Genomic DNA, 25190 nt, shown 5'->3' with positions numbered 1-25190 from the left:
ATACTTGGTCCATGCCAAAAGGTCCTTGATGTATTCGTTATATTTGGTTCTGTCTAAAACATCCATGGAGACATTTGATTCAAGCCCAAAGGTCCTTGATATTTGGTCCTGTCCAGAGCCATTTGGCATGGACCAAATATGCTGAAGGATGTTTCGGAGAGACCAGATACCAAGGACCTTTTGGCATGGACCAAATGTCTTATGGATGATCTGGATAGGACCAAATGTCCTACCAGGGTTCACATATATACACACATGGACGTGGTGTTATTTCCCAACTTTGTTCTTTCTCCTTCCTGAGAAATGCTTAGACAGAGGTCTAAATCCTGAGCCCCTTCAACGGGTCGCTCCTTCACGCGCCCCTCCCTAACCCCAGGTCGAACCGGCTGCTCCCCTCTGGGCTCTGGTGGCATTCCACCATTTGTTTCTTAACATCCCTGAGCACTGTCTATTGTCCATCTGTCCCAATGGCCTGGGGGCGCTTCAAGAACAAGCACCATGTCTTTTCTTAGCATGAAGTGCCCAGCTCAGTCTCTAGTTAAGAGAAAAATCACTCCTTAGGACCAACCTTGGCAGTCTCTAGCCAAGTAATAGAAAATTCTAAAAAGAGGCATCGGTAGAAAACTAAGTTCCAGTTTCCTAATCTCTCTCTCCTATCCAAAAGCACTCTGTGAGGTTTGACTCTTACCCCCCGCCCCCCCGCTAACTGTTTCCAACATGTCCATCAGCACAAGGGAAGGGTTTTCCAGGCTCCAGAGAGGGAGAGGATAGCAACGGGGTCTCTTCTTAGCAGCCGAGGGGAGGAGGGGAGGAAGCAGAGGGAGACCTCACCTCGCTAGAAATGGCAGTGCCACAGGGGCGGGCAATTACAGGGACCCCCTGTCCTACTGAAGACGTCAAGTTAGAACATCAGGACTGGTGTGCCCCCAAAATGGGCAGAGGCCACCAGATAGGAGACATGGGATGTGCGGCTGTCCCAGGATGCTTAGCACCAAGCATAAAGAACGTAAGCCTGGAAACCTCCTTTGATTGTTACTGCATCTTGGCCTGGGGACACTCTGCGTGGAAAGCCCCGCTGACAGGTTACTTGCCTCTTTGTGCTTCCGAGGGTGGCGTGGATGGCTGCTTCCGTCGCTTGTTTTGTGCACATTTGCCTCTGCTTGGCTTTTCTCTCTTCCGTTTGCTGCCGGAGCCATCGGGTTAGGTTTGTGGGAGTGCCTACAATATCCTGAGTCCCTTACCCTTCCGACGTCGCGCTTCTGCAGTACACGGCTTGCCGGTCCTCTTGTGCTCAAGGAAAGTATTTTTCTCTCCGAGTCCCACAGATGGAGTTGCATTTTTGGCTATTATTATCCAGCTGGCCACCCAAACCCAAATCACTTGCACTTGAATTTTGGTCTGTCTTTATTTTCTTGCCTACCCTGCAATTAAGTGTCTTTTTTGTGACCGCCAAAATCAGCTGCTTAAATAACCTTCCTCAAACCATTATTTTCACCATTTATTTGATATAGTTTTAAGAAATCATTTAAAATAGAAAAAAAAAAAGGCAGTGACAAAATAAAAATATTCTGCTATAGTATATCATCTTCTGCAAAGAAAGGAATTTGAAACTGTGGTAAACATAAAGAAAGGACATCTACGTGAAAGAAAAAAAGATGTTCATCACCATAAACATGAAGTCTTCAGCGTGCCCTGAATTTACCTAAATGTCATATTTGTGCCAATGACATACATGATATTTTATTTTTACTTGGAGGTAGACAGAAGTTTGGATCCCTGCCAACAAGTTGTTGCGTGCGAGGGTGATGCTGTGTATTTCCAAGGACACAATTGCAGTTACATCAGATGTGCTTTCCTACTCAGCTGATGCTCAAGTTCAAAACAGAGGCAGGGGGGTGTAGTAGAAAGAACATGAGGCTGGATCGCAGGAAAATGAGCTAGCTCTACTGCTCACCAGCTGTGAGAACTTACATGCGTCTCACAGCATCTTGGCCTCTGTTCCTCAACCTGTAAAGTAAAGGAGCGGGAGTTGACAGATTCTAAGATTACTTCCTGTTCCCCAATTCTCTGATATTATTTATCTATAGGACGATGGACAAGAATGCCAAAAATATGAAACAAGGTATAACCAAGCTGAGTCTATTCGTGGCCTAGCAGGTATCTCTGGGTTTGTAAAAATAAACAGGAGGACATGAAAGAAAGGCTTCCATGGAAAGTGAAACAAAGGAAATTAAAAGTCCTTCCTAGAACCTGACCAAAACTACACTCATTATGTCAAATGCACTTGTTCATATTCAGATGGAGTCAGTTTGAAGTAGATCTGATAGCAGCTCATTTTGAAAATGGAGGGGAATAACAGCCGTATAGAATGATGTCAATCATCCTAATAGTGTCAGTCTTGTATACAAAAGTAAATGTGACCAAATTTATATTGCTCCTCCCACCCCAAGGACTTGTATGAAATGAGCAGATCACAAGACCTTTTCTCTAATTGGGCTGACTCAACTCACTCAACCAGCATATGCAAGATGGACCAATACTGATGGAGCTGGCAGTCTAGTCGGGGAGATGGACCACACGGTAAAATATTAAAAGCATAGAACTTCCCTGGTGGTGCAGTGGTTAAGAATCTGCCTGACAATGCAGGGAACACGGGTTCGAGCCCTGGTCCGGGAAGACCCCACGTGCTGCGGAGCAACTAAGCCCGTGCGTCACAACTACTGAGCCTGCGCTCTAGAGCCCACACGCCACAACTACTGAAGCCCAGGCGCCTAGAGCCCGTGCTCTGCAACAAGAGAAGCCACTGCAATGAGAAGCCCGTGCACCGCAACGCCACAACCCTCCTGCTCGCCACAACGAGAGAAAAGCCCGTGTGCAGTGTCAAAGACCCAACGCAGCCAAAATAAATAAATAAAATAAAGTATTAAAAACATGTAAGAAATCCATATGAAACTGTACAGCATTTACAACAGGGAGAACAAGCATGTTATATTCATTTTATCCTTCACAATTTTAGCAACAAACAAAAATGAGTTTTCCATTGATAAGCCTCGTTATTGATATTTCTCCTTTCCCGACTAAAGGAATGGAAAACAATGAAGCGAAAGAAAAGATTAAAATTAAATCCCATCTTTGATGAGGTGAATAACCACACAGATGCTGAGCCACAGTATATGAAGAAATGCTGCCAATTAAAGTAAAACTTGGGCAGTGTGAAGGGGACATACTGAGGGAGAGGGAACACCTCCAGTATAGTCTTCAGCATAGGTGGTAAAGCCCCAAAGGCAAAACCTTGCTTGAAAAGGCAGAGTGGGGACCAAAGGGCAGGATGCAGAAAAGAAGCAAGATCAGTCAGGGAAACATTCAGATGCAGCACCTTTGTGAGGTGCAGGCTACACACATGTCGTGACGGAGGAGAATTTACTGATGGAAATGACCCTGCAGTGCTGATCTTGGTGAGCAGAAAGGGTGATTGTTTTCACCCTTCCAAAAAAAAAAAAAAAAATGCTGGATTTTTGAGGCAGGGAGACCCCTGCTAACTGTGAGCAGGGACGTATTATAATGCAAAGTGCTGACAGGAAAAAATGCTTGGAGACAGCAGACACTGACTTAGAGTGTGCAAGGTAGGTATAATTGGTACTCTCACAAACAGAAGGGGAAATACAGCAGGAAAAAATGAAGATAATGCAAAAGAAGATTTGACAGGAATAACATGAGGGTCACATAACCAGGGAGGAATCCACAATCTTTTCATGGATTTAACAGGGATGTTATGGGGAAGTCTCAGTTTCAGAGACAGGTATGGCTTTCTTTAAAAAAAAAAAGATGACAGTCAAAAAGAACTCATTTATTTATGTGTGGAGCAAGAACAGAGAATGGACAGGCATTTGTCACAGATGAGAACATTACAGTACAATGGCAAATAATCATAGTGAATACAAGTAGGCTGGCATTTCAAAAGAAATCAGGAAGAAGCCCTCTAAATGAACTTAGACATCAGGAGAACGTGGACTTAATATGACAGGAGGGGCATATAAGCAACTAAAGAATACAAAATTTTTGCAGAAATTTTCAAGAGAAGTATTAGGACGTCTTAAGCCAAGAGTGAGGTAAGGCATCTCAAAATATGAAAAGTAGCAAAAGGGCCTTTGAGCTAATATTAGAGTCAGAACTCAGAGAGAAGATCTTACCTGTGTCCTTTCGGATTTGCTAGCCAAATATGGGAGGCCTTCACAAGTACTTCTCAGGGCTGGCTGAGTGTTACTCTCTAGCCATTCCCCCCACACCTGCCCCCCCACCAGGGCTCAGGAAATTAGAGTTCTTATTTATTCTTTATAGCTGCCAGTGTCCTTTCCATCTCTTGATGTTTCTCTTGCTTTTTTGTCCCCAAAACTAAGCTATGGTTTGACAGTCATTCCTGAGCGCCAATTCCATGATACTCCTGGAAAAAAGGAATATACACTCATTAGTTATTTAAGGGCTTAAGTGGTAATCTGTAAGGGGGAAATATATAGGTGATAACAAACTTGAGAAATCAAAAATCTCTCTATCCCATGGCATCTAACTATTTCTCCTTTGCTTTGGACCACTTCACATCTGTCCGCCTTCTGCAAGCATTTGTCTTTCTTTAGGTGAATCTGACGTTGTCTTTAATCCTTTTATGAAATAGAGATCGAGGGGTATGAGAAATAAATAATGGCTTTCACTGACTTTTTCCTTCAGAAAAGCCGCTAATTCCCAAAGTAGAACAATAGGTGAGAACTAGCTCCACTCAGGTAACTGCTTGTCTCAAGTAGGTAATGGAAGCTTTGGGGACCCACCCAGCTTAGTAGGTGTCCTGTGCACACCAAGTTTGCCTTGGATCCTTGCTTCTAAGATTATGTGATGGCCGTAGTCTTTTCACAACTCACCAGAATTAACTTGAATAACAAAATAGTCTCAGTTTAAAATATTTCCTCTCATAATTCTTCCTAATTGTTTGGCATCCTCTGCCTTCTCTCTCTCTTTTTTAAAAAAGATATTTATTTATTTATTTATTTATTTATTTGGCTGTTTTCGGGCCTTAGTTGTGGCACGTGGCCCTCTCTCTAGTTGTGGTGCACGGGCTCCAGGGTGCATGGGCTCAGTAGTAGCGGCACATGGGCTTAGTTGCCCCATGGCATGTGGGATCTTAGTTCCCCGACCAGGGCTCAAACCTGCATTCCCTGCCTTGGAAGGTGGATTCTTAACCACTGGACCACCAGGGAAGTCCCCGCCTTCTCTTATTTTTAAGTACTAACCTCCTCTGTTCAATAAATAAATAAATAGGAAGCAAGCAATTACAGGCAGACCTCATATTATTGCACTTCACAGATATTGCGCTTTTTACAAATTTTGAAGGTTTGTGACAATGCTGCCTTGAGCAAATCTATTGGCACCGTTTTTCCAACAGCATTTGCTCACTTCGACTCTCTGTGTTCCATTTTGGTAATTCTTGCAACATGTTAAACTCTCCACCAGCAAAAAGAATACAACTCGCTGAAGGCTCAAATGATGGTTAGCATTTTCTAGTAATAAAGTATTTTTATTTTTATTTCATTTTATTTTTTAATATTTATTTATTTGGCTGCATTGGGTCTTAGTTGTGGCACGCAGGGTCTTCACTGTGGCATGTGGGATCTTTCATTGCGGTGCAGGGGCTTCTCTCTAGTTGTGGCGTGTGGGTTTTCTCTTCTCTAGTTGTGGTGCACGGTCTCCAGAGTGCGTGGGCTATGTGGTTAGTGGCACTCGGGCTCTCTAGTTGAGGCACGCAGGCTCAGTAGTTGTGGCACCTGGGCTTAGTTGCCCCGCGGCATATGGGATCTTAGTTCCCCGACCAGGGATCAGACCACGTCCCCTGCATTGGAAGGTGGATTCTTTAACACTGGACCACCAGAGAAGTCCCAATAAAGTATTTTTAAGTTGGTGTATGTACGTTGTTCTTTTAGACATAATGCTGTTGCGCAGTTAATAGACTACAGTGTAGGGTAAACATAACTTTTACTTTTGCACTGGGGAACACAAAATCTGTCTTAGTTTCTTAATGCGATATTTATTTTTTTTATGGTGGTGTGGAATGGAGCCTGCGATATCTCTGAGGTATGTCTGTGTTAGCAGAAAACCCCAGAATGGGGTGACTTTGATATCTTGTGCTGGGAAGTTATATGTATTTGTTCATAGCTGTAGTTTTTACATGTTCTTCAGGGCAACGGTCCCCAACCTTTTTGGCACCAGGGACCGGTTTCACGGAAGACAGTTTTTTGATGGACCAGGGGTGAGGGGAGATGGTTCAGGCGGTAAAATGGGAGCGATGGGGAGCGGTGGGGGGGCAGCAGGTGAAGCTTCACTCGCTCACCTCCTGCTGTGCAGCCCGGTTCCTAACAGGCCACAGACCACTACCGGTCCGCGGCCTGGGGTTGTGGACCCCTGCTTTAGAGTTCTTGTCATATATAATACCTCTGGCTGGCCAAATTGATTGGAAGAGGAAAATAGCTACCCATAATCATGGTCTTTCATTATATCAAGGCGTTTCACAGACGGTATTTTATTTTATCTATTTTTTATTTTTTTAACATCTTTATTGGAGTATAATTGCTTCACAATGCTGTGCTAGCTTCTGCTGTATAAACAGACAGCATTTTAAATTCCAGGTGTACCATCACCTCAATAGTGTTAAGAACCATTGACTAGTTTTTTCACAAGGGGGAGTATCTCTTGGACTTTCATTTTTGCTTCCTCTTCTCTGACTTTGAGAAGTCAGGTAATTACAGGTAATTGTGAAATTAATATTTAGAAGAACCTTAAAATCCTAAGACCACAAGGAGGTTATAAGGGGTACCTAGTTACGGAGGAGAGATTTCCTAGCCTGGATAAGCTGCTTCTCGAAAGAGCTTATGCATCATTGTCCAGACTAATTGTCACTGGCAATGTTGAGAAATCATTATAAGACAGCAGAGATTTCCATCCCCAAGACCGAAAGTGGACACATGTTCTGATTTTTCAAAGACCAAGGAGAAGATGAATTGCACAAAGGTGTGACCAAGAAAGATGGGGTGGTTGACAATTTAAAATGCCAGGAAGAGGTCCCTCGCGGACAGCTGAGAAGAGGAGGCTGGAGCTGGTGGTTAGAACTCGCTTGAGATGGCTGAGGAAGCCACAGCTCTGAGGGAACATGAGCTTAATGTCCTCCCTCAGGGTCCTTTGGAGATGGAGGATTTAAAAAGACGGTTGGTGAGCACTTAACTAAAAAAGTGGAGCTCACTGTGAGTCAGGGTGGGCTCCTCATTAACAGGTCCTGCCAGACAAGACTCATTTCACTGGACTAATAAATACAAGAAATGCAGTTGACTTGAAGGACATGATCTCCCTCTGAGCAGAATTTTGACAGTGTTTTCAGTCCTAGCCTTGAGGACTGGGATCAGCCAAGATCAACTTAACATTATTGAAATTCCTGATTAAGGGATGGATGTCCAGCTGGAGTGGGTTTCCCATAGTAGCCCTCTGGCTCTCCTGTTGACCATTTCAGCTGGGGAGACTTGGACAAGGAGAGGGGTAGCCTGCTGATCAGGGGTGCAAAGTAGTGATTAGCGAATACACTGAATGACACAACTGAGACCAAAAGAAACCAGGAATGAAAAAGAGAAAAGAAGAAACAAGGTTCAGAGGAGACTTGCTGGCCTGGATCAATGGAATGAATCTAACAAGATGGAGACCGATAGCAGCAAAGTGCCACTTTTTGCTCAAATACACCAGCCACTCAAGTACCAGCTTGCGGGGACAGGGCTGATCGATGGTAAAAACAAACATAACCAGACGTTTTAATTGACTGCCGTGGCAATATGAGCCTTCAGCATAATCAGTCTAACCAAAACCAACCAACCAAACAAAAACACACACAAAACACCTCACATAATCTCACACCTCACACAATCACAATACAAATGAATGTCGATGTTGAAAAAGACAGAAATGGAAATAACCTTACTTTGGACCTCATTTTGTGATCGCATTCATTATAATAACAGAGAGCACGGTAACTACTTAAAATATTCTTTCATATTTATATATGCACATCCTCAGTTAAGAGCAAAATTTGGTAAACCATGTAACTTTTGGTTTGGAAAAAAACAATTGATGGAGTGTGAGTGACATCAGAAACTCTACTGAACAGATCACACCTGCAGAGTTGTGGAGGTTTGTCCCAAGCATCCAGTACGTAACATGTTTTCAGAGAAAGACCACTGTGGTGGTTAGGAACCGAAAAATGAACGGGTAAGTGGGAGAAAAGGAAAAGAGGACAGACAAATCGCTAGGAACTGGTGGAGATAAGGAGGGGGGTGAGGAGGAGAGACACAGCAGGCTAGAGGGATACACCTGTACTTGATGAGTCATAGTCCTGGGTGACCCTTCGGTGTTTCTGTGCCCAGACTTCTGAGTACAGCTAGTGATGACTCGCGTGCTATAGCCGCTGTGCTTGATCTCAGGAAGAAGCTGCGTCATCGCACACTGTACGTTCCCTGTGTGGCATTTAACACAGCAATAACTAAATGGCTGTGTGAGCGCCTATCTCTCTGCCCGTCTAGATGCTAAGTTAAGTCCATGGGAACAAGCACTGTGTTAGTCTCTGTCATCCCTGTATTCTTAATGCCTAGTGTACAGCCATAATGAGCATGTACTAAGCACTCTAGCAGCATACTTGAATGAATTTTTTTTAAACATTGCTCAGCAATTCAATAACTGCCCTATACTGTGGAAATTTTTAAAACAGAAAATACGATGAAAAGAAATCATGCGTTTCATGTTAGCGAAAGGACATTGCAGCCTGCAAACGAAAGATACGTATCTCAATACAATACAAGGAATAATTTTGACAGCTGAACGCAGTTCATAAAGCAGATTATCAGGTAAATCTCATCACGCTCATAGGATATGTCACATTCTCTCCCCATAATGCATTAAGTTAGAAATCAGGAACAAAGAGATATATAGAAAATCTCCATATAGAAATTTTAAAGCACACCCTTAAAAAAAAGAACAACTGTGTGGGTCAAAAAAGAAGTCATCAAGGAGACTGAAAATATAGATAAACAATAATAGCACTATATACTTTTTAAAGGGGAATGCAATAAAGCAGTATTGAGAGGGAAATTTAAAGCCTTAAATGTTTATATGAGGACAGGAATAGGATGGAAATCGATGAGTTGAGCATCTAGCACAGGGAGTTAGGAAAAGAACAACAGATTAAAACTTCCGCAGGTCAGAAAGAATAAATTAGTAAGACTGGAAAACTTCTGGCAAGACTGAATAGGAGAGAGACAGGGGAGAGGGAAGGAAAGAGAAGAGAAGGGAAGAGTGGGGGAGGGGAGGGGAGGAGAGGAAAAGAGAAGGTGGTGGGGGGAGAGAACAAATATAAACTATTTTTTTTAAGTACAGATGCTTCTGAGGTCAAGAAGATAATAAAATTATAGCAGTTTCAGCTTTATAGCAATAAAGTTGAAAACGTAAATGTTCAAAATTCTAGAAAAATGTAACTGACTCCAGAAGAAATAAACTATAAAAACTGAGTTAGTCGTGAAAACAACAACGAAAACAAACCAACAAACGAAAACTTTCCCCAAAGAAAAGCCTGTGCCCTGAAGGTTTTATATGTTAAATCCAACAATCAACAAGTAATTTCAAACTATTACAACTCTTCCAGAGAACAAAGAAAACAAACAACTCATTTTTTTGAGACTGCCTAACTTTAATAACTAAATTATCCAAGGAGAATACATCCTGTTAAATATAAGGACAGACATCTTAAACAGAATATTAACAAAACAATCAAGGAAGCTATAAAGAATAATAATCATGAAAAAAATGGATTTATCCTAGTAATACAAACCTGGATCAACATTAGAAAGATCAATCTGATAATTACCAGGGAAAAACCTGTATGGTTATCTTAACTGATGAAGAAAAATCATTGGATCAAGTCAATATCTATTCCTGACTTATTTTAAAAAAAAAAGATCCTTAGCAATTAGGGATAGAAAATGACTTTCCTACACTGATAAATAATATCTATCAAAAAAAAAACTGAGTTGAAACTCAGTATTATATTTGATAGTGAAAAGGTAAAAGTATTCCTGTTTAAGATCAGGAGTAAGAATGCTTTCTATTACAACCCCCATTCAGCTTTGTGTTGGCAGTACTAAAGGCCAGCTCAATGATATAAGAAAAAATAAAATGAAACGTATGGCTATTATAAAGGAAGAGGCTGTTATCCTTCAGAGCTTATTCATTGTCTACCTTGAAAACCTCAGATCTCAAAGAATATTTAGATAAATTGTTAGAATCAATGAGGGTTTATCAGGGTTGCTGGATACAACATAAATATTCACTATCACTTGTATATCTATATGCTGGCAATTATTAGATCACACCACGCTTTTAGAAAATACCTTTCGCAAAAGTCCCCAAAATATAAAGGATTAGTAATGAATAGAAAAAAAAATTGGTGAAAAGACTTTATGGGGAAATTTTAAAAATATATTGAAAAATAATAAACAAGCTATAAAAATAAATGAAGAGTTATAACAGTGATACCAATGTTAAAGATATGCCTTTCACCCTGAAACCATTAGTGAGGACTAGCCTGAACTGTTGGGGGTCCAACCTTTACTTAGTCCTGGACTTGCAGTCACTCCTGGATCTCAGCAGGGATGGAGCATCAATTTCCATCACTAACCTCAGAATTCATGGATATTACTCATCTGGAGATGCTTGAATCTTGTCTCTGAGAAGGGTGACGGAGCAGGAGACCAGATGCTGTGTTTCATGTTTCAATAAAATGCTTCTAGGGGCATGCGCATTTAAAAACACATTTTAAACATTTCTATGCAGGCACTGCTGCAGGATCACAGCTGCACAACCAATGTTTTACACCAAGGGATATCTCACCCATGATGAATTCAGCAACCTTATTTTTCGTTTGTGCATATCTCCCCCCCTTGTATTTCATTCCTTAAATATGCCATTTGTGCCTATAAAGCAAGGCCCATGACAGTGAGATGCCACTATCATTATCTCCAAAGTGGTGACAGCTAATTTATTACTTTCATTTTTATCTGCAAGGAGTTTGTGGAGCAAACTTACAGTCTAGCACTCTGTAATTAACAATTCCCTCTGATCTCTTCATCAGTATGTCTAGGACAGGCTGAGTCATGGAGAACGTATTTTTGTTAGTGTCATCTAGATCAGGGCGGGGGAGGGCAGTGACCAACTATGACTGAAGAACTAAACAAAATAAAAAAGGGCACTTTCCGAAACGCCTGCATTGTATTTATTTTGAAATATTTTAATCACAGTGTATTGATTGGGTATGGTCAAATTGTACCAATTGCCTGCTGATTTAGCTGCAAGAAGACATACTTTGGAAGATAACAGTGTTATATAATATAACATTAAATTATTACATTATATTTTATATATTATAACATTGTTATAACATTTTATAACAGTAAATATTAAATAACTTAGTATTAAGCTAGAAGCAACTCTCAGCCATGAGTCTTGAGTCTTTGTTTCATGTCTAACGATACTTATCCTCTGCCTGTTCCTTGATATGTGATCCTGGCAGTGTCTGCAATGAGCTGGTCCAGAGCTTTAGCAAGCAATCCTATTTAGCATTACTTTGAGGTGCGATTCTGGACATCTGAAGTTCAGGGTTCATGAGGCTGGCGGATGGACTTGGGAAAGGATTGAATGCAGGCTGCTTTATCAAGAGACAAGAAACCAAGGTTGTGGAATACAGTTCACATTTTCAGCTGTATCAAAAGCCTTAACTTTTTGCTTTTGGTAGCTTCATAGTACTGTCATGACTTACCATCCCAATCTGTAAAAATATTCCTTGGCGCAGATGGTCCAGAATTGATTCTTGAAAGTTTTTTTTTCCCTTTGGTTTTGTTATGTCTTCGTTGTTGTTGTTTTTAATCTGGGAGGGTCACCGTCATTTGTTTCTTTGTTAGATAATCTGCCTTTGATTAAACATCATTACCAACATTTGACCTAAATGGAGTCAACTGTTGCTCTTTTCTCATTCTTTAGTGGTAAATTCAATCTGGACAAGTTTATTAAAAGCAAATTAAAACTAAAATTAAACTTAAGGTTACTTTCTTTATTCCACTAATTTAAACAACACAGAGTAAAACAGATACGTTTCCATTGTTGATTCTGATTCTTTTCCCTTTTCTTTCAGAGAGAACTTTATACGATATTGCCCACTGAAGATGGAATTCAGCCTGAAGACCATCTTGGGCTCCATCAAAGAGATCACTGAAAAGCCAAAGGGCCTCTAAGATGTCACACCTCATGATGTACGGAGGGCCTCAGTGCACTCTACAGAATTGGGCTTGAAAAATAAAGAAGGCGGACAGAGTTTCCTCTCTTACTGGAATCTTCTGGAAACCATAGCCATGGGGTATTCCCGAATGCCTCACGTCCTTTAAGCCATGTTTAATGGCCACCTGTTGCACGAGGGCTCATCAGGGGAAAGGACCATTTCATGACAACCTAGGACCCTGGCCCTAAACTTCGGTGTCCAAGCTAGTGGGGCTGGGCCATGTGGAGAATTTGTTTTGCCAGGACAGGAGGTCTCGAGGGCCTGGAATCCAAGAATTTCCAGGAGGTCCTTCGCCGTATTCCTGCCAAGTCCGTGGCCACCACACCGCAAAATGGCGGAGCCCGGGTTCATATTCTCGAGACGGATCCCGTGCCTTTTTCATTGTGCTGATTCTCTTTGCTATGGTGGGGCTTTTTATGGCCTGGCAGGGTAAGGGCCTCAGTGTTCTAGCTGCAGGTGATGGAGAGTCTACCTGCCTTTGGTTCCTCGACTCACTGACCTGGGGCCCCAGAATCACGTGGGGCCCCAAGCAGAGGCCCCAGATAGCCACCTCTGGGATGTCCTGGCTTAGGTGCTGCTGAGAGTTTGTCAATACTCGTATCTCCCCTCTGCCTTAATGATCAACATGTCCAAAGTCACAAACTCAAACCACAGCACAAGGAAATAATGACTTAGCCTGTGACTGCCATAAACGCACTCCAGTGTCTCAAATGTATTTCATCGATCATTCTTGAAGGTACAAAAGATGTGTGTCAACATAGAAACAGTCTCTGTTCTGGGGAAAAACTCAATGAATGTGTGTACTATTGACTCTCAGTCACAGATGCCGTTTTCCTCTTTGCGGGGCGTCGATGTTTTGCACCGAGCCCTCTCTTCTTAGATAATTGCACGTGACACTTTGGCGTCTACGTTCTGAAGGCTTGATGCTGAAGGTTCTGGCTGTCCTCCGAGATCTGGTTCTTTCTGCTCATTCGTGGAGTGACCTGGAGAGCAGGGAGCTGATTTGCAGAAGGACCACTTGGTAGACAGGTAAGAAACTCCTCGTTTATTTAAATATGAGCTTAACCGTGGTAAATATGGAAGAGCCTCTGGGAAGACTTCCTTTACAGAGCACATTTCTGTTGCCTAGGATATGAGCCTTAAAGTCTGTCTGAGTAGTCGGAATTGACAAACAGGAATCTTCCCTGTTTCGCATGGTTCCGTGTTGGCACGTGTTTGAAATGCCCTTTGAGTTGCTAATTGTTTTGTTTGTATTCTGTGCTCAAACAATCACATGGGAGGGTTTTCACCTTGGTATTTTGGCTCCTAGAATGGTAGGTACACGAAAAGCTTTGATTCTCATCCAAGAGGTATCATGTGGGAGTGAAATCTCCAAAGAAGCAGTGGTAGGCTGCCCCTTTGCTGCTGTATTGTTTTTTTTAATGGAACCCACGTTCAGAATTCCCCAAGGAAGTAGCTGAGACAGTGATGCTGAACCTTACTTCAAAAGGGCTATTCTCAAGTCTCCTTGAGCATATTAATGTCCAGAATTATATAGGAGCTGCTGTGTAAAGCTCCAGGAGCACCACCTATGTAAATGGATCCACCGAGTGGCCCCATGAACTTGGACCACCATCTTGTTGGTGCTGCAGCCTTGACCCTAGGGGTGCAAGACTGGGGCTGCATCTAGAAGTTTCTGTGACATCCATTGACCCCACCCATCATAAAAATCATTCTCTCTTTCCCTCTAGTCTTACTTTATGGATAAAAGCTTGGCTTGTTAAGTGAGTACATCTAAATTAGACCCTGAAATTCTGAGTTTGGAGACACCAGGAGAGCAATGGTTATTCTCTTCTTTGAAAACATGAATAATTATTGTCTGGGGAAGCTTCATTTTAGAAGGTGAATGCAAAGAGGCCCAGCACGTATGGCCCAGTAGGAGAAGCCCACTCTGTTCTGCATGCTGGATATATTCTTTCCACTCTCAGATGCAGTGTCAGCCCATCTACTGTGCACTGCCCACTCCCCTACCCATGGGGGAGCCTACAATGATATTTTCTGCCAAAAAGGAAATATTTATTTTAAGAGGCCCTTTGCAAGGTCCCTTCTTGCATTCTGCAGTGTTCCACAGCACTAAGTAAGTACTGTATCAACCTTTAGCTTCAAATAGCAGCATACCTTCCAAAACCTGATTTTACAATATGGCTAAATGTTGGATGAATGGCAGCTCATCGCTGAGTTAAGTCAAAATCTGTTGTCTAGAGCTACGGGTGTTTAGTAAAAAACTTGTAAAATGATATATATTTTTTCCGTTCAGACTTGCTTAAGCAGGTGAAAGTACTCTGTGCTTGGAAAGTATGATTATATCTTTCATGTTATCAGATGCAATAGGTTGTGTGCCTTAGTTGTGATTAGGGTTTAGAGGCTAATTAGCTTTTGCAAAGATATCTGTTCCAAAGAGCCGGGAGATCTGCCTTTGTTCCTAGAGTGGGCCTCCCGTGGGGACATTCTTTCATACCTCCTTGGTCGCACACTATGATAGAGTCGCCGTTGATACAGATGCCAAGAGACAGTGACCCCTGTGGGCTTGGGGGAGGTGGAACACCAGGCCATCTGTGGACAGTGAGGTGCAACGCCCACATCCACTTCAAGAGCACACGCCTTCAGGGGAGTTTCTGGGGGTGGCTGGCTGGTTGGTAATCGGGTATCCCGCCCTCCTGTGATTTTGGAGGCGTCCACACCCTCCGTGTCCACATGGACTCCCCTGCCTCCTTTTCACCGATGCTTTGGGGACCAGGCTGTCTATTGGAGCCCTGCCGGGGGTTGAAGAAACGTAGCCAGTGTACAGGGCAAGGCACCTGTGGAGCTGCTGGTCTCAGTAGGTCCTGGGAGTGCGTGAACAACGTGAGCCAGCGCTGGGATGCATGAGCACGATCTTGGTGAGGATGAAAGATAGTCTTTGGCACATAAATCATGAAGGAGGGAGACAGGCTAGTGACAACAGCATTTTTGGGGTGGGACCCTGGCAGCAATATCTGTAAAGCTCCCCGGGTGGTTCCAGCATGCATCTGAGGCTGAGACCAGGGGACCAGGACTTCCTGAGAAGCCCCGGACAGCTGGGCCCGTCTGGTCATCGCGCCCGCCTGTGTCTCCTGAGCTCTGGCCCCTCCGCCCTGGCTCCGGACCCAGCCTCTCGCTGCTCCTCCCACCTCCAGGACATTTACCTTTACACCGAGGACCTCCACTCCCTCAGCCTGTTCACCCGCCGTCTCTTCCACCATCCGGCCCTTCCCTGAGGCCGCCGCTACGCTGCGCTGCTCCCCGCTGGGTGGCCGCTTATCTTTGCCCTGAGCACCTCCGGGGAGCGGCACTCACTGAGCCCTTGCTCTTCTCGCCCACAGGACCTTCTCCATCACGCCCCTCCAGCCACCTCCACGGCCACGCCTTGCATCCGAGTTTGTGCAGTGCCGAGACCCTCCTGAAATCCCAAAGGCACGCCTCCCAGTCTCTAACTTACACTCCCTGTGCTGTTCCCATAGGCTGAGTCCTGCCCTTCGGAGAGCTCTCCCCCTGGGCTTTCATGCCCTCTCACATCACACTGTTTTATCTTCTTGATCCTCTAGTTGTCCCTCATCTGCGTCCTTGGGGGTTCCGACCCTCGTGTCCACCCACTAAAGGTTGTTCTCATTTTCAGCCGTCTTCTCGGGCAGCTTATTCAATCCGGGCTTCAAAGAGAGCAGTCTTGTTCTGTACATTCCCGTAGCACCTTGTGCTGTGCTGAGACCTACCACAGAGCATTCACACTGTCTATTTACTTGTCGGTCTCCCAGCCTGAATTAGTCAAGTTCTGTAGAGAAACGGAACCAAGAGGGTCTCTGTAGATACAGATGCATAGATCAGGGAACTTGTGTCTGTCTAGCTATAGCTAAATCTGTCTATTGCTATATAGAGAGATGGAGGCAGATTTTGATAGATAGATAGATGGAGAGATTCAATAGAATGACCATTAGCTATTGTATCGATAAAGATCTATTGTATTCATCTATCTATCTATCTATCTGCATTTTTGTCTCTGTAGATAGATAGGTGTAGATGTAGCTATCGATAGGTAGTAGGGATAGAGATACCTATCTGTCGGTAGTTACATCTATAACTATAGATAGATGTATTTGTATCTATGTGTCCATCAGATTTATTTTAAGGATTTGGCTCATGTGATTGTGGCAGCTGGCAGGTCTGATATCTGCAGGGTGGGCCAGAAAGCTGGAAATTCAGGCAGAGATTCTATGTGGCAGACTTGAGAGAGAATTGCTTCTTCTTTGGGAAACTTTCATCTTTGCTTTTAAGGCCCTCGCCTGATTAGGTACGACCCACCCACCATCCCCTGCCCGACCACATTATGGAGGGTAATCTGCTTTACTCAGAGTATGCTAATTTCAATGTTATCACATCTAAAAAAAAAACACATGTGGACTAGCATTTAAATGACTGGGCCCCCTATCCTCGTCAACTGATACATAAAATTAATGATCACATCACACCACCCATCTCAAGTACTGAGAGCAAGCACCTTACCCAGCACCTTATGTGTAAATACCTTGTGTCTAACTCCTATATAACGATAACAGTAGCAATGATCTGTACAGTTTACTGAGTTTATACTACGTACCAGGCTTTGTTCCTTGGCCTTTGCATGCGATATTATATTCAATCCTCACAGCTATCTTTGAGGCAGGTGATTCTGCTTTATGTGAGGTGACTAAGTTCAAAAAATTCCAATTTATAAACCAAATGGATATAATCAGTGAGTGGCAGGGCTGGGCTTTGATCCAGGTCTCTTGGATTCTAGCTATAACCCCGATGCTCTAGCACTTCCTACTCTTTCCCTCACCTACATTGTTACATAGGGTATAATCCTATGCTCAGATGGAAGAGAAATGTGTCTTTTCTGCGTCTCTCGAATTGTTTCTGTAAACGAGTATTTATGAACAACCTTTCTCCTCTCAAGTGTGTAAAAAAAAAAAAAAAATTCCTAGGGTTGCATTAAGCCTCTTATAACCCAGAGTCTGTCTCTTGACAGCTGCCTCTTGTTTTAAAACAATACTTGAGGGGCTTCCCTGGTGACACAGTGGCTGAGAGTCCGCCTGCCGATGCAGAGGACAGGGGTTCATGCCCCGGTCCGGGAGGATCCCACATGCCGCAGAGCGGCTAGGCCCGTGGGCGGTGGCCGCTGGGCCTGCGCATCCGGAGCCTGTACTCTGCAACGGGAGAGGCCACAGCAGTGAGAGGCCCGCGTACCGCAAAACAAACAAACAAACAAACAAAAACAATACTTGGAAGGAGATAAATCGAGAGCTCTCTTGGCAGAGCCCTTACACGGGCTTTAGGGTATCATTACCATAACATTATGCGTCAGAAAGCAGTTTTCCAAATGACACTTCAGTGACCCCAAAGAGCCTTAAATCAAAGAAGAGAGTCTTGGGTTGTGACCGTTTATTGCAAAAAACATGCATCGACTTCTGGATTTTTAAATAATGAAGAAAACATCACACAGAGGACAAAGTTATTTAGCTTATGATTCTTTGGACTACTGTCTGGGTCCAAGTAGATGTCACTGTTTCCTTTTCATTGTTTCTTGTCAGTGTTTTCAGATCCAGGCCCTAAAATTGCATGGTATTACGAGGAAAACAAAACACAAAAACAAAAACTTGCGTGGCAGTTGGGAATTCTTGACTGGAATCTTTGTGAAAGCGGGTTAGAAATGTCTTGGGGGATGGGAGCATGTCTTATTCAACACTGTATCCCTGGCTACTTGAACAGTGCCTCATTCTAAACACAGAGGAGCCCCAGACCCATTTCTTCAATTGAGTCGTGGAATCCCCCAAAGTGGGGAGTCAGGTCTTTGCATAACAAGTTGGTTTTGCTCTTTATCCAATAGCTTAGTTCTCCAGAAAACATATAGAATGTGCCTTTCTCAGGCAGTTTCCAATACATTTTCCAGAAAATAAGATGTATGCTAATGCCATTTCAATTGAAAGAGGTTTTGACTAAGAGTATTACGGTCATTTGAAAAGAGTAACTTGCTCTTTATGTTATGCAAAAGACTTTGTCTGAAGCACCTGCCTAGTCAATAAAGCTGTCCGTTGCCTGTAATATAGATGTAGGTCCCCCGTCCACCTCCTAGAGCACAGTTCTCGGGAAAGTACCGGAGCAGGCACGCTAATGCCAGTCACGTATCCCTGCATGGTGGGAACAATTGTGTTTTCTTTGGAGGAAAATAGGACAGATGAAGAACCTGGCCAAGCATCACCAAATACTCAGTTCCTCCCTCATGCATGGAATCAGTTTCCAGGAGACTGAAGTGATGGCTGTAGAGCCTGTTTCTTTCTTCAGAACAGCCCACAAAATGTCCAGCGTGAAGGGATCAAACCACCAACCCAAATGACTTCCCTGAGGGAACATCTCCACTCACCGTATGGGGGCTCCTGGCCCCTCCTCGCCCCTCTGTGGTGGAAGATCACTCCTCACCTCCAGCTCTGAGCAGGGAGGCACCGTGCCCTGCCCAAGGAATGCGTCCTCACCCCCCAGCCGCCCCGTCTCCCCTTCCAGCGGTCCGTGTGCTGAAACAGATTCCTGCTGCATCCCTCAGCAATGGCCAGGGGGCCACTGGCTACAGATGCACTGATAAACACTCACTGTATCAAGAAAGTGCCGCATAAAAAGTAACTCCGCCGAAAAGGAGGAGTTCTGGGCACAGATCAGCTGGTGAAGGGGAAGAAAGGCCCAAGAGAAGAATCCAACTCAGAGGGAACATGGTTCCCTACACGCCCTGCTCAGCGGGGATGCGAGAGCCCAGGGTGTGTCCTCTGTGGTCCACTGCGGTTACAGGTGACCAAGTGCTCATCACACACTGTCAGCCCCGTCACTAGCAGAAAGCACCCTTGCCTTCTTCCACAAGCCCCACGTTAAACAACTTGTGCAAGCATTGCTATGTTTTGAGAATCTGTTTATTGGGGGGGTCATTCAGCTCGTTAAAAGAAAACAGAAAGGTTGTGTGGATGCCAACAGATGAAGCAAGGAGACATACTGACAGATCGATTCCATCAGCGTTGAGAAGAAGCACGCCAGGGTAGGAACTTCAATGACGTCGGAAGGAACCCTTTGTGAATTTAACCCTGAAAGTCCCACACGGGTTGCGCTTGTCAGAACAAAGAAAGAAAACACATCCGGACTTAGTGAGGAGAGACTTTTATTCAAAAAGGATTCTTGGAAGGAGGGAAAGAGACTGTTGCATCAGGGGCAGGGGAGCTATTGCATTTGGGACAACATTCTATCTGTAAGGTCAGCAAGCCACAGTTAGCAAAAGGGGATCCTCTTTTCTTATAGGAGGAGCAAAGTTGCTCCCCTTGACCTGCAGTCTAGAAAGAACTAGGCAAAGGGAAGTGGGGTGAAAGGGTGGCATGATCCAGCGTAGACCGGAGAATATTTTCCTGAGAGCACCCTGTGCTGGGGTGAGAGGCTGCTGGCTCAGACTGAGGGTGGGCCAAAGTTCACGGTCCGGGGACGCAAAGGGAGAGGCTGAACCCAAGTTGCGTTCACAAGCATTTCGTTCCAGCTCATCACTGGGGACAAAACACTCAGGACATCATTTACGAGACAGAGGGTGGGAATCTGGAGGGTCTGTGTCAGGCCTTGTCCTAGGTGCCCAAAGGGAACATCTGTGAGTTCTTTCTAACTCAGGTTGGGAAGGAAGGTTCTTGGCAGTCAGCAGTTTTCCAGGACACAGAGGATGGGGCAATTCCTTAACCTTCCCTCTTTTCCAGGAGCTCAGGGTTTGGGTAAAGTTCAACATTGTCTTGGGTACATGGAAACAACCTCAGTGTCCATCGACAGATGACTGGATGAAGAAGATGTGATACACACACACACACACACACACACACACACACAGAAACACAGAAACACACACACAGACACACACACACACACTGGAATACCACTCAGCCATAAAAAAAGAATGAAATAATGCCATTTACAGCAACATGGATGGACCTAGAGTAAGATTATCATACTAAGTGAAGTAAGTCAGAAAGAGAAAGACAAATACCATACGATGTCACTTATATGTGGAATCTAAAATATGACACAAATGAACTTATCTGTGAAACAGAAACAGACCCACAGATGTAGAGGACAGACTTGTGGTTGCCAAGGGGGAGGGGGAAGAGGAGGGATGGATTGGGAGTTTGGGGTTAGCAGATGCAAACCCTTATATAGAGAATGGATAAACAACAAGGTCCTACTATATAGCACCAGGAACTATATTCAGTATTTTGAGATAAACCGTAATGGAAAAGAATATCTATATTGATACAGATGTAGATATGTATAACTGAATCACTGTGCTGTACACCTGAAACTAACACAAGGTTGTAAATCAACTCTACCTCCACAACAACGACAAAAGGTACTAAACCTCAGCAGAAACAAAAATAAACAAATGAAAGGTTTTGCTCTCTAAAACAGACACTGTCTTGGGTGAACCCTGTGTAGGGATCTTGGTGGGAACATCGATAGAAATTCTCAGCGCCCTGGGTGTGCCAGATCTGTGCACCTGGCATGTGAAGGAAGCAGCTGAGGATGGACAGGGGAAAGTGGTGTGTAATCCTGTCTCAGGGAATGCCATTGTGTCATGGTTAGGAGATGGCCACTTTGCTGGCGGAGGCTGCTGTGGGAATCCCAGGGCATCCAGGAGTCTCCAGGGAGAAGTGCCCCACTGGGGCAAGCTCACTGCACGCCCCCATCTGGCACTTCATTGCTTGACTTTATAACAGCTTTATTGGCATGTAATCCCCACAGCATGCAGCTCGCACACGTAAACTCTACAGCTCGGTAGTTTTGAGTAGACTGACAGAGCTCTGCATCCAGCACCACAGGCAATTTTAGGACGTTTTCATTCTCCCCCAGAGCAACCTGGTCCCCATCAGCACTCACTCCCCATCCCCGCTCTCCCACCCCTGACGCATAACCAGTCTCCTCTGTGTCTCTCTGGATTTGCCGGTTCTGGGCCTTTCCTATAAATGGGATCTACGGTCTGTGACCTTTGGCGCCTGACTTCTTTCACTCGGCATCCTGTTTTTGAGGCTCATCCCCGTTGGAGCTGGTGTCACCACTTCATTCCTTTTTGTGATCAAATACTGCCCCCCCCCCTTGTAGGGATGGAGCACGTTCTGTTCATTCATTCATCAGTTGGTGGACCTTGGTTTGTTTCTGTGTTTGGGCTGTTGTGAATCATGCTGCTGTGAACATTCGTGTGGGAGTTTGTGTGTGGACAGATGGTTATCTCTCTTCTAAATGTCTCTCGTGACCTACAGGGGCCGCCACTCTTAGTGGGTGGGTCCCAGTAGGTACCTACTTACAAGTAACTCCAAGGCGTGGGTCCCTAGGCTGGTGCAGTGCCGCCAGGATTCTGGTGCTGGGAACCCTGTGCAAAACCAAATGAACATCCTCTCCCCCAACTCTGTACACCCTTGACGTGGCTCATTCTGTTCATGTGCCCTATACCTTAGCCTCTCACTGAACGGCTCACCCCTTTGGCATCACTCCTGTTCTCAAGAGACAAAGAGCCTGATTGTGCTGGAGGAAAGCAAACACGGGCAGGTAGAGTAGTGGCCTGAACACGGCGATGGCCCTGTCCTCTCTCAAGAAATGCTTGCAGGAATTCCCCGGCGGCCCAGTGGTTAGGACTCAGCGCTTTCACTGCCGGGGCCCGAGTTCCATCCCTGGTTGGGGAACTAAGATCCTGCATGCTGGGTGGCCAAAAAAAAAAAAAAAAAAAGAGAAGAAAAAAGAAATGTTTGCAATGAAGAAATGGCCCGTTTGATCCATTTAGTTAAATCCATTTCAGTTAAATCTATCCAAGGGCATTCAGGCAGCGGCAGACAATCAGCATCAATAGTCAGTCCTCCACGATGCCTCGGTTCGGTCCCGTACAGGTTTGCACACCCATTTCCAGCCTCCCTGGCAGGGAGTGTGCCCGTGGGACCCAGTCCTCCCAGGCAGAAGCCGAGCTGAGCAGAAGTGAAAGGCGCCAGACCCAACACGAGAATTCCCTCCTGTACCTCCCAGTCGGTGGCAGCGCTGACACCCTTGGGGGCCCTGCGGGCTGTGCCTTGAAGCCGCAGGGAGTGTGAGTACTTGGATCCCCGAGTGACCGTGTGGAACAGAGGCTCCGCTGCCCTGCGGCACATGCTCTCCATTGCAGGTGACAGTGACCACGTCTGAGCTGGCCACGTCTGCTCTGCCTGCACCTGCAGCTCAACCTCCTCGGAAGCACCAGCTCTGGTCGGTCAATTGGGGATGATCCCAGCGCCCACGTCTTCTGTCTGTCCTGCCGGGGGTAGCTTAATGCACGTTAAATGCTTCCTAACTCAATCGGTGTGCAAACATCTCTTCTTAGCATTAAGAAATAAGACAGAGGTGAGATGACATCATCGCCTGTCAGTCAGAGATGAAACTATTTACATAGAGTTGGACTAGGGATGGAGTTTTCAGAAAACATAGAATGAGACCAACAATAACCATATAAAGCAAACTTTAAACCCTCTAAATATCAACCTTGTATGGAACTAGAAGAAGGCAAAAATAAAACCAAGAGAACCCTTTGCAACGGCCATGGCAAAAGTGAAGGAAACTTTCCCACCAGCAGACATTCATGGCGTAGAAGTTTGCATCTTTGAGCGACTGTCCTCACTTAGATGTACACTCTGGGACACATTTAACTAAAGAAGAACTTTCCAAAGTGACTGCATTGTGTAGCAGAAAGGTTCATGTCGCAGAAATAATAGAATCTAATCCAAACACTGGACTTTATCAAATTGTCTGCAGTCCACAGGGAAGGATTGATTGAAAATGAGACAGAACTACGGGACATTAATACCTATAATTGTGAGTGCCTGGAGTTTATTGTGTGTGAAGGCTCTTCTAGACTCCAACATGGGGCTATAGGATTTCAATCAAACACATTTTATGGAATTAGGCAACTTAATGAGAACGTATGTGCTATTTTATTTGACTTTTTTTTCAGTCTCTCAGCGGCAGACCCTGCCAAGTTAAAACAGTGGTCCAACAGTGGCAGCTGACATCTCTACCGGTGGTTAAAATTACAGCTCCCTAGCCTGGGGAATGGATTCTGTGAGCCTGACAGCATCGAGACTGTTACAGGTTCTCAATACATGCAAAATTATAATAATTGTCTCCTCTTGTTCTCTCTTTCAGAATCATTCATCGATTTTCCTTTTTGTACTCAAATTACAGAGTACATTTTAAAATGTTTTATTAATTCTTAGCCTATTTCAGACTCCTTGAAAGTAGGTTTCCACTGTGTAAAAGCAGTTGCTTGTTGTTGTATTATTTACGAGGGGCAAGTTTTTTATTTTTAGCATGAAGAATGCTTCTACCAAACCCTGTATTGCTCTCAGGCATCCGGACGGGCACGGAGGTAGGGGCAGTGCCCCTTGTGACTTGTTTTTATCCTTAACCTTTGTTTCTTAGCTGGTTTGTTCATTTAGTCATGAAACGGTTATTTAGCCCCTACCCTGTAAGAGAGGCAGGGCTGTCTTCTTGCAGATGCAGAGATGACTCGAAGGACGCTTTGGTGGACGTCACGCTGGAGGGGAAATAACCACCGTGCGGACAGTCTCGATCCCACGTTGCGGTGGTTATGCCTCCACCAAGTTGAGGAAGTGGGAGGGCCAAGTCAGGAGTCCAGACCGAGGGCCAGTGCATCCGGGAAGACTTCACGGAGGAGTTGCTTCCAGTTCTCAGACGTTTTCTTTTCCAGTGGTACCCTTTCCCTCCCGTGAAACTGTAACACCACGGTTACCCTGTGGATCTCTTCACATGCTACATGCTTGTCTGTGCTTTATACATAAAAATAGTAAGAGTTGTGGCCCTAAGAACCAATCTCTGCCCCTTAGGGATGCTCCTGTCCCCACCTGAGAATGCGTCCTGGACCAAGAAATGACAGCATGGAGTGGGCAGAAAGGAACTTTAGACAAGACAGGAAGGAGAGTACTCCCATTACCACACTGGCTGAGGAGTCTTATATGTTTACACGTGACACAATCCACAGATTGCTTCTAAGTCTACAGCTACGTCTAATTATTTTTACATATATATGTATATTTGTGCACCTTGTAAATGCTTATGTGGTTTACCTGTGTACATTTACGTTATTGTCTTTTATTATTTTTTTATCGAGGTAGAGTTGATGTACAATATTATATGTTTCAGGTGTACAACATAGTGATCCACAATTTTTAAAGATTATATTCCATTTATACTTAAAAATTTTTGGCTATATTCCCTCTGTTGAACAATATATATATATTTTTACTCATAGATCATTTATTTGTTTACTACACTTATTTAACAAACATTTATTGAGCTATTCTTGTGCCGCACACACCATGTAATAATGATGGCATAGGTATCTTAAAGTATAATTATTGAAAATCAAATTAAAATGTAGAAGTAGGAATTTTTGATGCTACCTCAGCATCAGCAGGTACTAAAATTGAGTAATAGATTAAGTACCATTTATTGACTTGTTTCTTTATAAGAGCTACAATATATGTTGAAGTCAACTCTCAAAGCCCACCTGGTATGTTTGAACCATTGTTCATTCCATGTCTCTCTTTTTTTTTCTTTTTTAACATCTTTATTGGAGTATAATTGCTTTACAATGGTGTGTTAGTTTCTGCTGTACGACAAAGTGAATCAGCTATATGTATACATATATCCCCATATC

At 44.1% G+C, this 25190-nt stretch overlaps 1 protein-coding gene across 4 annotated transcripts in view; it reads left to right on the top strand.

The window, feature by feature from the left end:
* The window catches only part of PUDP (pseudouridine 5'-phosphatase), a 352814-nt gene that overhangs the window by 110198 nt on the left and 217426 nt on the right, over positions 1-25190 (top strand). For 3 of the 4 annotated variants that reach the window (XR_008617969.1, XR_008617967.1, XR_008617968.1), the window contains exon 4: positions 12257-13429. The gene's annotated coding sequence lies outside the window, so the exon portion shown is untranslated. Of the gene's footprint in view, positions 1-12256; positions 13430-24357; positions 24599-25190 lie in introns of those variants that run through there. The other variant, XR_008617970.1, reaches the window with a different exon arrangement.

The sequence above is a fragment of the Physeter macrocephalus genome, chromosome 7 (assembly GCF_002837175.3).
Source record: "Physeter macrocephalus isolate SW-GA chromosome 7, ASM283717v5, whole genome shotgun sequence".
NCBI classification, from domain to species: Eukaryota; Metazoa; Chordata; class Mammalia; order Artiodactyla; family Physeteridae; genus Physeter; species Physeter macrocephalus.
This window is presented reverse-complemented; position numbering and strand designations above follow the sequence as displayed.